The sequence below is a fragment of the Palaemon carinicauda genome, chromosome 5, assembly GCF_036898095.1.
Source record: "Palaemon carinicauda isolate YSFRI2023 chromosome 5, ASM3689809v2, whole genome shotgun sequence".
Taxonomy (NCBI): Eukaryota; Metazoa; Arthropoda; class Malacostraca; order Decapoda; family Palaemonidae; genus Palaemon; species Palaemon carinicauda.
In genome coordinates, this window is record NC_090729.1 from 123,634,515 (window position 1) to 123,648,158 (window position 13,644).

At 38.1% G+C, this 13,644-nt stretch overlaps 1 pseudogene; it reads right to left on the minus strand.

Moving 5' to 3' along the window:
• Positions 1-623: 623 nt before the first annotated feature.
• Positions 624-13,644, minus strand: part of LOC137641120 (carbohydrate sulfotransferase 3-like) — a 57,912-nt pseudogene continuing 44,891 nt past the window's right edge.

Consider the following 13,644-nt stretch of genomic DNA (forward strand, 5'->3'; position numbering starts at 1 on the left):
GTCTCTTACCAGCGAGTTTTACCCAATTTCCCGGGCCACCACGTGACACAATTGGTAGTAATTCATTCAAATTACCCCTAATGAGTCAATATGGATTAATATCAACACAACATCGTGTTCAAATAGAAATAAATTTCTACCTCATACCTGGGATCGAACGCTAGCCCCTTCTAATGAAAGGCCAGGTCGAAACCAACCATGTCACGTGAATTCGACAGGAATCTGTCGAATTCACGAATCTTTTCATAGACTTGAAATAAACCCCTCTCCATCATGATAGCTGAATTGTGAGTTGCATCACGTGGTTATTTATGATGAATATATATCACCAACACTCTTGATTTCAGTCAATGTATGAGCACAAAGGAGGATGTGTAAAGCTATTCGGTTTATGTGTAGGCAAAGACAAATGAGCCGTAACCAGAGAAAGGGATCAAATGTAGTACTGTCTGGTCAGTCAAAGGACCCAGTAATTCTAGCGGTAGTATCTCAACGGGTGGCTGCTGCCCTGGCCATCCTGCTCTTTATTTTTCTTAACATCGATTTAAATTTAACGGTTTCATGATGCTCTTAAGAAGTAGAGTAATTATAATTCATTTGTTTCTCTTATCCTAGATCTAAATTATTACAATTGGTGTCTTACTACATGTAAATTATAGAGGAAATATGGTCATAAATCAACCCTACTTTAGATTGAAACTTATTAACTTGGATGCTCTATTGCTATTGTTCGTTGTCTCCCGATACCATCAACGGCAAAGATAGGTTTGAAAATTTCTTTTCTGATTTAAATATGCGAAGACCTAATTTAGAGAGAGGCTTGAGGCACTCCCTCTGGTGTGAGAGAACCCGACCGAAAGGTGCCATCATGCGCCATCTGTTGACCTGTAGCGAAGAATTTTTCCTCGTGGTGAAACGATGGGTGAGATTGATTTCCTTCCTGTTGATGAGATTCATCTGACTAACAGATATTTCGAGGCCAGCGAAGGACATGATATCCTTGAGGTTTTTGAACAGGTCGTCGCATACTTTCTCGTACTGTATGAATTTAAATCTGTTGGGAAAATGAATACTAGTTAGTTTTATATCAAAGGATGAACAAAAAATGTCACATTTCAGCATCTTCCCCTCATAGTAAGCTATCTTATTTTTAAATTGTTGAATAGGAAAAGCTTTGTGTGATTCATTGTATCTGCTTACTCATAATCATGACGATCTTTGGGAAAGTTGCGTTTTCATAGCTTTCCCTTAATCATAGTATAAAAAAAAAAAAACCATTCATATTGATATTTAAAAAGCCAACCATACATGTTTGAGATATACTATATGATATCATCTACTTGTAAAATATAGCTAGTATTTTTATCGTTTCTATTGAGTATTTTGAAACATTTGTTTATTTCTTTTAAATTGAAGGGAGAAATAAGAATTACACTGAATGAAAAAAATAAAAAATTTTCTCACGCTTAACAGTATTTTGGTCCTCATTTGAAGTCGTAATCAAAAGGGGGTTTATTTAGATGAAGAAAATTAATGATTTATAATAATAATGATAATAATAATAATAATAATAAAATTGATAACAGTGGGGTTTAGACTAACTTTTTTTATAGTGAGTATTTTATCTCGGTAAAGTATACTTAGTCGAACAGGGAATCTGTGAAACTAGGCGATGCGACATGAAATGAAAGTACTGTAATTACTTTTTTGGAAACGCCAGCTCCATTTTCTTGGCTTCGCGAAGGTCATCTTCAAGTAACCTGCAAACTGTCTTTGGATTTCTGCATGTCTCATCTTGGCAGAAGGGCTTTTTAGACCGGGACCTTTTAAGGGAAGGGAAAAGAAAACCCTTAGGATAAATATGTCATTGCTGAAAAGCATCTTAAAACTCTCTGGCACCTTTTGGTTCCCACTACTTTGGTAGTATTAGGACCATCACTACGTTGTTTTTCATATTATGCCTGTTTGTGTGCGTGGGGGTGGAGAGGGTGGAGATTATTCTATAATTTTACTAGAAATGACATGAGTATAGAAGAATCAATAATTGGTAAATATAAGATACTTCAATTTCTAGGGAAATACATGAACCATAAATTTTCTAACTGGCTATCTTGCATTTTAGCCATTTCTGACCATAAATATTGGGGCATTCCCCTCGTCTATGAGTTTTCTTACCCACACATGAATCAATTATAGGAGATTCCAGTGGGAAACCATGGTTGGTTGGTTGATATAGACTTAGACACTAAGTCATAGCCCCCAAAACAGGTGCAGCCTCGACCTTACGATCGGTTCTGCAAGTTCCCGGCTCATGAGAAACTTCTTTTTTTAAACAGTTGTTCTGCTCAGAGCTGTTCCACAATACAGATAATCAGTTTGCCCAACAGCAAGCTCAAAAACAACAGGCTCATCACCTGGACACATAGTCGTTCAGCTCCTTGAGCGTAACTGCAGGCAGGGAGGTGCGGCTGCTCACCACCAAGAGCATGACCACCAGAAGGACCAGGAAACCAGGTCCATACTGGAACCGAAATGAAAAGTTTTAGTGGTAGGTAAAAGTGATGACAGTAGCAAGTCCCAGTAAGTAGAAGAGACTGGGAGAGGAGAGAAGGAACTTTAGTAGTAGAGAAAAGGAGCAGTTTAAAGCATAGTTGCTTATCCCTGCTCAATGGGGGGTGTTACTAGGGGAGAGAGGAGGGATTCAACTGAGTTGGAGGGAGTCTGAGCATGGTTGCAGACTTTCAGTACTAGCTGTAGAATCAAGAGGATCACCATTTCAACTGGCAAGGACTCAGCTTGGGAAATGATGGAGGAGATTGAAGGTGAAGGAGGAGGAATCTGGGTAGGAGTGGAAGCAGGATTGATGATTGGGATAGGAGCATTGGCAGGTGTTTGGGCATGGGTAGTGGTTGTAGTAGGAGCAACTGGATCGGAAACCACCGGAGGACGAGGAGGAGGTCTGGAACATGGAGCTCGTTGGGGCTTTGGCAGCTGCTGCAGTGCTGCTGTTGTAGTTGTAGGGGGCCAGTCTGTGGTGCTGGTAGCCTTTTCAGGAACTCTGGACACCTCCTGTTCCAGGCATGGTGGGATCCAGCACAGTTGGAGCATTTGGCTTGGGTCTCTAACCCTCCTTGGTGTGCATCTATACAAGTTTGAGTTGGATGACGGCGGCTGCAGACTCCACAGACCGTAGGGCTCTTGCAGTCCTCCTTATGGTGTCCAAAACGTTGGCAGTTGAAACAATGCAATGGGTTGTTTTTGAAGTGCTTTATGGGGAAGTCTCCCCACAGTTCAAGGTCCAGTGATTTAGGAATTTGCCCAAAAAAGGTGACAGTCACTCCCTTGGTGGGCTGTTTGCGGTGGTCCAGTCGCCTTTCAGCATTGGCGACATAGCTGCAGTCAGTGATGAAGGACAGTGGCATTTTGGTTGAGAAGTGGCAGAAAACTGCCTCCCTTAATTTCTTCTCTGGGTCCAGAAAGACCAGGGAGAATTTCCGCTGAAGAAGGCTGGCACTATTGTGGTCCTTTGGGGTGATGATTAAATGCACTTTGAGGTTGGCTTTAACTGTTAACTTGATACCAGAATTGGCAGTTGCTATGGCAGCTACTGCTGCATATGAAGGTGCACCTTCCACAGCTGCCAATTTAAAATTTTGGGAGCTGCTTCAGAACAGTGAGAGCTGGCAGAGGGTCTGGAACTGGCTCCACAGTAGCGATTTTATTTGGGTCTGGAGTAGGGTTGGTTGTAGCAGTTTGTAGGGTGAATGAGGCTTCCCTTAGAATTTGAGACAAGCATCGGGTGCAGTTGCAATCGTCCAGTTGCGATGCTGCCTGTTCAGATGCCAAAGTGTCTCTAGAGGAATCAAGGTCCATGGCTGATATGCTGGCCATAGGTTCTGGAGTTGAGGTCAGTGGAGTAGCAGCTGGTGAAGAAATGTGGGTTGAGGTCAGTTGGGTGGCGGCTGGTACAGAAACTTTGAGTTGAGATGGTTGGAGGTGTCGTCTCTGAAGGTTGCCAGGAGAGCCAAATTTCATGAAGACATAGCTTACAGGAACATCCATTTCGGTGAGGTTCAGTTTCACTAAATATCCAGTTGCAGAGTTTTTCATAACCCTTTGCACCTGTCGTGGTATCTTAAGGATTTTTAAGTAAGGTGCATTTGTATCTTGCTTTGGAATATCCAGGTATTGTGGCCTGGTCTTCATATCCATAAGAAAGGGGATACATGCTACTGTAAGTTGCAGTCCGAGCATTTACATTTCTTGGGGTGCTGGGCCAATAATGGGTCATTCTTAGGCACAAAACCCACATGGCTGTTAAGTTCTTTCCTGTAGCTGCGATATATTCTGCACTCTGGTCAGTTGCAATCTGCAGTGGAGGAGCAGTACAGTTTCCTGCAGTGGGTGATCCATATTGGATAAAGTGCTCTTGCAAAGTCTTTTAGCTGTGGGTTCGCTAGAGACATAATAACTCTGCAATTTTCTGTAGTCACAGCCGAAAATTTCAGCTAGTTTGTTCAGAGTCTCGACCAAAAATTTCAGCTGGGAAGTAGGCAGGGGACCTGGGAGTCCCCCGTGACAAGAAGACAGTGTTCACTGTGCCGGGTAAGGAGGTTTCTGAGCGGGGAGAGTAATCCTCTTAGTCTGGGAGATGAGCCGAGACTGAGGGAAACCGTGGCTTTTGGTAAGGAAATCGCCAAAAGAAGAAGCATTTTCAGCAATATTAATGGCCAGAAATGTATTAAAAACGCAAGTGCCGGTGTGAACATATTTAACACTTGTAATTGGTGTGAAATGGAAGTATAATTACCTGTAATTTATATCAGGACCCTCAAAAGGTCATTGCTCTGCCTGGCTCGCTTTGCTTGCAAATAAACATATTCTCCTTTCGGTTGAAATATAACACTAAAATTCACTATGAAAAATGAAGCAAGTGCTGGATATTTTAACACCTTTTTATGGTATGATTAAAGAGGATTGGGCCATATCAATGAACTCCAGTTTAACACCATTTCATTGCCCTAGTCCATTGTTTACTTTTGGAATGTTATTGTTATGTGAGTTACTGCTCGTTGTTTGCATTCACTTTGGGCAGCTCTTCTGTTTTATGTATGATATAATAACTAGCTAGCTTTTTGAACGAATTGAGAGCTTCAAAATATTTGCGCATACGTTCCCAGATGTTGTTTTACAATAGCTATTTTCCCCTCCGCTTAGTTCCAACATGACTACCATCACAAGATGTTTCTCACAGTGGAGTTCATTCTATTGGTTTTCAGCTGCTGATTCTCATCTTAATTGGTTGGACAGGAACTGACGGTCTTTTAAATTTCTTATTCTTTGGCACTGTCGTTCAATTACTTCATTATGCATGTTGCATAAGATTTTTCATAACTCTGACCATCCTTTAAATTCAGATCTTCCTGGACAGTTCCATCCTCTTCGTAATACCAGGTATGCAGTTAATTCTGATAGACAGGCCTTCTCCATCATGAGACTCAATACTACACAGTATTCTAGAAGTTTTATTCCAGCTGTGACCAAGTTGTGGAATGATCTTCGTGATTGGGTAGTTGAATCCGTAGAACTTCAAAAGTTCACACTTGCAGCAAATGTTTTTATGTTGAACAGGCTGACATAATTCTTTTTAGAGTTATATATGAATTATCTATTTTAATGTTGTTAATGTTTTTTAAAATATTTCATTTTAATTTTTCATTACTTATGTCGTTTATTTATTTCCTTATTTCCTCTCCTCACTCGGCTATTTTTCCCTGTTGGAGCCCTTGGGCTTATAGCATCTTGCTTTTCCAACTAGGATTCTAGCTTGGCTATTAATAATAATAATAATAATAAACCCCGGTTTCCCATTGCGATCCCCCCTAATTGTTATTGTATGGTGTTGGGGGTAGGTTAGGAAATCTATGAACGGGTATTGAGCCCTAATATTCATGGTCTGATATGTATGAAACACAAGGCAGCTGGATAGAACAATATAGAGTTTATGTATTCGGCTAAAGGTTAAAGTATCATATACGGGTATTTACCATCCTTTTTCCTTTTCCCGCGGATGTGCGGCGAACGCCAACCATATGAGCCATTATTTTCGCGATATATTTTATTTTTAGTTATCAGTTACTGATCTTATTGAAATTGAAATAAATTTTGAAATAGAACTCCCCCTCCGCGCAACGTCTTTTTGTGACGACAGTCATGCTGGAATAACATAATTGTTGCCACACGTGATGGCAAACATCACATGTCCTGTAACCCGCCATCAGCATCCAAAATGTAAACAATGGACTTGCATAATGAAATGAAGTTCACATTTTAATCGTAGGTTGTTATGCCCCAGCTCCCAATATCCTAGTTACACAGAGACAAAGGAAAAAATAGCCAGCACTCGACCATTTCTTATAGCTAAATCCAGCTTCCCTAGAAAATAAAGTATCATTTGTTAGCATAACACCAACGATGTTTTACATAAGAATTGTTGTGATAACATTCAACATACTGTAGATTTAAATTTTAAGGGATGTGCCATGGCCTAATTATGTTTTCTATTAATTTGTAGGATTTTAACTGAATTCAATGTCAAAAACTCCCAAGAATCCACACAATCAACTGTTAATGAGTGTTCTTTCTAGATAGTCGCATGAGGATTATAAAGTAATGTCATTTATACTCCGTTTGAAGGCTTGTTTAAAAAATTGTCCTTTTAAGTATTTTATACATTTCAATTAAGTTAGTCAATTGTTATTGGTTCAATAAAGCTAGGTATATAGATGATTCGTTTATGAATGAATTGTTTTAGGAATTATGTCTGATTCATTTAATAAAATATATGAGGTTGGAATAAACTGCGATACAGAGCAGTTGCGAACATTATTAATTTCATGAAAGGGTACAAATTAGTTTACAAGAGATTCAATGACATGCCAAACTTACTCTAAGACAGCCCGTGGGTCACGAGCCAAGTAGACAATCTGGAGGTCAAGGTTTTCGTCCTCCAGAAGAGACCACGCCCACTTGAGGGATAATCGTACAAGCTGAAAGGATCGAATTAGATGTTTTAGAGAAATGAGAGAAATTTATGGAAGAGAAAATAAAAGTACCAATTGTCTTTGAAGTACGTATGATTTTTAAAAGATCTACCAACGCTCAGGTCAGATATTGGATATACTCGTAATATTCATGTATAAAATTTACAACATTTCAACTCAGCATTGACTTTTTACATCAAATCTTTTGATATTTTATCGTATTTTAACATTTTTAAGAAATATAGTTTTTATAGATAAGATTTAACTTTATATTTATCACAGATTTTTATTTCACAATTTATTTATATCATTTTATCTATTATATTTGTGGACTATGAAAAATATTGCGCTGTCCAATTTTGTGGAGAGTCCCTCGTTATTATGGAATTCCTCTTAAATATGTAAATTTCATTAAGTCTGTACATGAGCATAGCAAGTGCAAAGTTAATGTTAATATAGTCTTATCCAATGAATTTCTTGTGAATAGCAGAGTACTCCAAGGGAATGTGTTGTCCCCTATGTTGTTTATCATCCTCATGGATTTTGTAATGCGTAGAACAGTCGGAGATGGTGGAGAAGAATTGCACTGGATTAGTGACAGGAATTTAGCAAACCTAGAGTCTGCTGATGATGCTGTCCTTGTTAGCAGAACACCACAGTATTTGCAATGCTTGCTTACCAGAGTGCATGAAATATCACACGAGGTTGGGCTGAAGATTTATAGAAGAAAGACAAGAGATGATGAGAACAGAGTATGTGATGGAAGATGAAATATCATTGGAGGGAGAAAGGATTAATGAGGTAGAATCATTTTAGTATTTAGGAACTATGATCTCCAATACAGGGTCTTTAGAATTAGAGTTTAGTGAAAGATTGAAAAAAGCATATCAGACAATGGCTAGGTTAAGAAAAATTGGGAAATCAAATCTCCTGAAATTACATATAAAAATCAGACTATATATTAGTTTAGTGAGATAGGTTTTACTCTATGGACTTGAGTCATGGTATGACAATGAAACAATCTGCAATAGATTTAGTAGATTTGAGAACAAAGCCCGCAGGAGGATATTGGGAGTTGAATGGCAGGACAGGATTAGAAATGAAACTGTAAGAGATTATTCTAGTGCTATATGTGGATGAGATCATGATGAGGGGTAGATGGAGATGGTTTGGGCATGCTCTTCGCACTCCCCAAGAGAGATCAGTTCATCAAACTTTCAACTGGGCTCCACAAGGCACTAGAAGAGTTGGATACCCAAGCCTACATGGCTGAGGACTATGAAGCGTGAAGTAGGAGATGAATGGAGAAGTGTTGAATGAAAAGTTCAAGACAGAGATGACTGGCGAAATCTAACCGAGGCCCTTTGCGTCACTAGGCGTAGGAGATGATGATGATTGTATTTATTATACGTTTTATTATATTTATTTATTAACTTTAATATAAATTGCCTCCTTTTCTATTAAGGGACACTGATGACGATGTATGGATTAGGCACTGGTGTTTCATAAGATGATTGAGCAAGATGACTCCATTGCCATCTTCCCTGATGGGTCCCATGGACTTATAGCATACCGCTTTTCCAACTAGGGTTGTAGCTTAGCAAGTATTATAATTATAAAAAAGGATGACCCACCTCAATACTCTGTGCAACGTGTGTACCTAGCTTAGAAGACTTGAGGATAAAAAAAGTTTGGCAAAGAATTAAGAAATTATTATCCGAATACTTGCAATGAAGATGTCTCTTAAGGAAAGTATTATGCCAAATTATTGAGTGTATCTATTCACACACACACACACACACACACACACACACACATATATATATATATATATATATATATATATATATATATATATATACACACACGCATTTATTTTCATGTATTCCTTTTAGAGCGTATGGTTGCAGATGTTTAGGGACATCCCTGTCCATCACTTCATTATCATCATCTCCTCCCACCCCTATTGACGCAAAGGGGCCTCGGTTAGATTTCGCCAGTCGTCTCTATCTTGAGCTTTCAAATCAATACTTCTCCATTCATCACCTCCCTCTTCACGCTGCATAGTCCTCTGTCATGTAGGTCTGGATCTTGCAACTCTTCTAGTGCCTTGTGGAGCACAGTTAAAAGTTTGGTGAACTTATCTCTCTTGGGGAGTTCGAGGAGCTTGCCCATACCATCTCCATCTGCCCTTCACCATGGTTTCATTCACATATGGCACTCGAGTAATCTCTTTTATACCTGTAGTTTCATTTCTAATCCTGTCCATCATTTCACACTTTTGAAAATCCTTTTTCTGCTTGAACGGAGAATGTAATTTGAATCTCACCTTCTGCGTGAGCCAGCGATGCTGATGGTCTCCATGGTGGTGCATACCTTCTCGTATGTGTGCGTGTGTATTGCACCACACGTGTTTCATACACGGTCATACACTGCAATGCTATGGCTTTTTACATGCAAGTACTTTTTTTCAATAAGATAATGAGCTTAAATACTAACAGTTGATGGGAACGTGGCCCAATAATTCCAGCAATGTAAAACATGTCATGGCAAGCTTAAACAGATTTTTCTATTATCCGTGCAGGAGAGAGTGAGAGATAAAAAGCAATAGTATTACAGTGTATGAGGATGTATGAAACACGAGTGGCAGAATATACATAAGTAAAACCTCATTTAATATCCTTATTGTAATCTTTAATGGATTTTTGAAATCTCTGAATTATTATCATTTTTCTTTTTCCCGTTTCCATTGTCTCGTAACCTATAAAATGCCATTTTGGAATAATTGATTGTAATTGGTTTACACTGGAGAATCTGAAGAAACTACAAAAATAAGATGATTTCCTGTAGGAAACACATTGTATATATATATATATATATATATATATATATATATATATATATATATATATATATATATATATATTATATATAAATATACAAATACATACATACATACAAACATAAATACATACTTACATACTTACATACATACATAGCATTATATATTTGTGGAAACCCAGGAAATCCCTAGATATTTTTTCATTTCTTTTCTCATATCTGCCACATGAAATGACAATTTATGAGAGAGAGAGAGAGAGAGAGAGAGAGAGAGAGAGAGAGAGAGAGAGAGAGAGAGAGAGAGAGAGAGAGAGAGAGAGACCTTGGAGGGAGTAGTATGTGGCTACAATATACGGGTAACTACAAGCAATGAGCTGAATCAGTTGACAGGCTACGCCAGTACATGCACTAGTTACGTACTTTTCATAGGCAGGGAACATGTATCTTGCTCTGGCCAGGCTAGTCTATTCATTTAGTTACCTGTGTGAAGGTGTGTATCACTGTTTTAATGTGTGGAGTTTGGTTATTTGAGTCAGTAGTAAGAGGCTAAAACTATGATCGATGAGCTTAACATAAAACAACTGCCCCACCTTTTGAATGTTGCTTCAGGGAAGGCCGTGTCAGATGCCTTGTGCTTTACTGAAAGCCTTGATGCTGATCACACCCCTTGTTCGAAATTTGAAGGAGAATACACATGTTTTTAAGCCGATCAAGTGGAGAAAGATGGCCAACTTTGTGCTGGAAAATTCCAGGAAATGCCCAAATCCTAAGGGAATAACAGATGCTGCTGAAAGCCTGAGGGATGTATTCATCCCAATACTTGTTGCTATCTCCAAGAAGACTGCATTCAGCCTGAAGAATGTAATGTCATTCCTGATCATTGACTATCCATTGTCCATTGCACATTCCGATGCTTCACTGCTGAAGATAGAGAAGAATAAGCTCCATAAGCAGTATGGTTTCACACACACACACACCTCTGGCGACCATTAATGCCATTTTTATTGACAGGAGATTACTGATCCACTCTTTCTTGTCCTGCAGAAGAGCTGGTCACATTCTATGGAAATGAAATCTAAGTCTTAAACCTATGTCACTGAAGCTGAATGAGAGTAATCTACGAGGAGCAAATGATAAACCATTTGTCATTGTAGGCTCTGCACAAGCTCCTAAAAAGAACTGCAAGAAACTTCTGGATAATGTCATATTCAAGGAACAGCTGGCAAAGTTTCTGCTAAAGGAATGTCAGAACAATTATGGAGAAGACCCTCGTCGTGTTGTATGGTGGGAAATGCGTCAGTGTTTCCTACAACAATTGTGAAAAGAAAAAGACTGGAACACCTTGTCATCTTACAAGGCATCCTTGAAGAAACCGATGTGCTCTTTGTATTCCATACAGATCATATGCCAGGCAATTTTATAAGTAGAGCATCTGACACTGATGTAATGGTAAGTCTTGTGGGAATGCTGGGGAGTTGGCTGACAGATCCAGAGCAGCCAACATCACTAAGCATTATCATGGAGTGGGGATCTGGAAACAGCCAGCAACATATTGAAGGCAGTGGTATTGTTGCTGCCTTAGACGCCAAGCACCAAGGTCTAGATCTGCAATGCCAGATCTTTATGCATTCACTGGCTGTGACATTAATGCATTGTTCTACACGAAAGGCAAAATCAAGCTATTCGAAATCCTGGAGCAAGACATTAAGGGGACATTCATTAAATTCTTCAGAAACGTAATGTTAAAAGAAGGACCAGATTAGACTGTGGCAGAAGGATTTCTCTGTACCTTGTTTGGTTTGAAGGGAATGATGGACAAATTTGAGGCCAGGAATGCAAAGTTGTATCAAATGACTGGAGAAGTGGATGAGGTAATGAGAATATATTTCTTAATGGTGTGTTGAATTTCTTGTAGTTGTATCAGATGTGTGGTCTTAGAGCAATGAAGACTTATTAGAAATAGAGGTGAAGACAGTGAATTATATTCTGATCATTAATTCTTTGTGGCTTTAGAGAATCTTCTTCTTCTTCTTCTATTAGCGTGCTTTTTTTCCCCATTCGTATGGGGACACATGCAGATTTTAAACGCTTTCGATAAGTTATTTAGTCTTTACAATTTTTATTGATCTTAGAAAGCTCCAATGAAGAATTTTATGAAGGTTGGCTGCACTCTCTTTCTACCATGTTCCAAGACTGTCTACTACAAACTGCATTGCGCTGGAAGATTAAGGATGGAAGCTACTTTCTGTCTGGTTCATTGGACCTCCCAACCCCAATGTCCTCTTTGAAAATGAAGAACTAATAGTCATGAGGCTAAGAGTGACAGTGATGATAATATGGCAGAGTATGAAAACGCTAACAATTCTGGATCCAAGATAGTGTGGAATGATGCCTCTGAAAGTGAAGAGGGCTTATGACTTGTATTATTCTGTAGGTATTGGTATGCTTAAAGGCGTTTAAAGGTCACCCATAAATGGCAGAGATAAGCGACAGTTATAATTCCCTAGCAGGGCAATGCCGTAAAGACTGACCATACACACATATACACATGCACAGACACATCTATATATATATATATATATATATATATATATATATATATATATATATATATATATATATATATATATATATATATTCATACGAAACTGGTCTTCATGAAAGTAGAATATTTTATCAACATATTTTATTTGTGTATTTAAGAGATGTATAGCCAGCTCGTAAGGTGAGTTCCACTCACATATGATTAATTAATGTATGTAAATGACATAAGACTTTCGTCATGCCTTTAATTGTACTTTCATTCAGTTCTGAATATGTAAATTTTCATCATTTTAAAGAATTAACTTTTTATTTCACATAGTTTTGTTATGAAGTCTTACGTAATCTTGTTAAGGTATGCTGTACGACACACACGAGGTAGCACGAGGGATTTCATCATGTTTTCATGTAGATAGAAGAGACAGGAAAATTCTAGACTAAGGTTTATTCTTTTTTTTAATGTTGTGAGAGGAGGTGAGCGGAGATAGCCAAGAGAGAGAGAGTTGCCTCGCAAGCAACGTAGTACCCCTTATTCAAATTACTAAGTTGGCAACGTTACGTCGCTAGAACCATGCCCGCACGCCACGAGAATAATTTACTAGAAATTTCTAGATGAATTAGATTTATATATATAGAAGGACCTAGCAATACATAGGAGACAGAAGAGATCTAGCCTAGCCAAAAGATGTGAGTGATAATTACGTATAGGTGTGTTAAAGTGTTAACTTTTTTCATTAATTGTCATAATTAAATATTTTCAGAAATTAATTTCCAGTGAAACCAGTGATTGTATAATTTCTGTAGAGTATCATTTTTTTGGTTTTAGTCTAAGGTTTAGTTCAGATTAAATATTTCGAGTGATTTATTTTGGTGTTAATTTTGAATTGTTAAATTTATATAGAATATATTTATTTTTGTAAAGTGTGTGTTATTTCGATCACCAATATTTTTTTTTTCCGTGATTTGCTCGTATCCTCTGACTAAAAACTGAAGCAAGAGGTTGATTTTAGAATAGTTCTTATAAAGTAATCACCCAGTTTGTTTTGAGTGTAAAGTAAAGACATTCCGTTTTCATATATATTATTGTCTGGGAGTTGCGTATTATTCTCAGAGCTCGGAGTTTTTCTATTGTGTATCAAATTATGTAATAAAAGCAGGTGAGTTTTGGAGCTCTGGAATTTACGTAATCTGCCAGCCGTAATATATATATATATATATA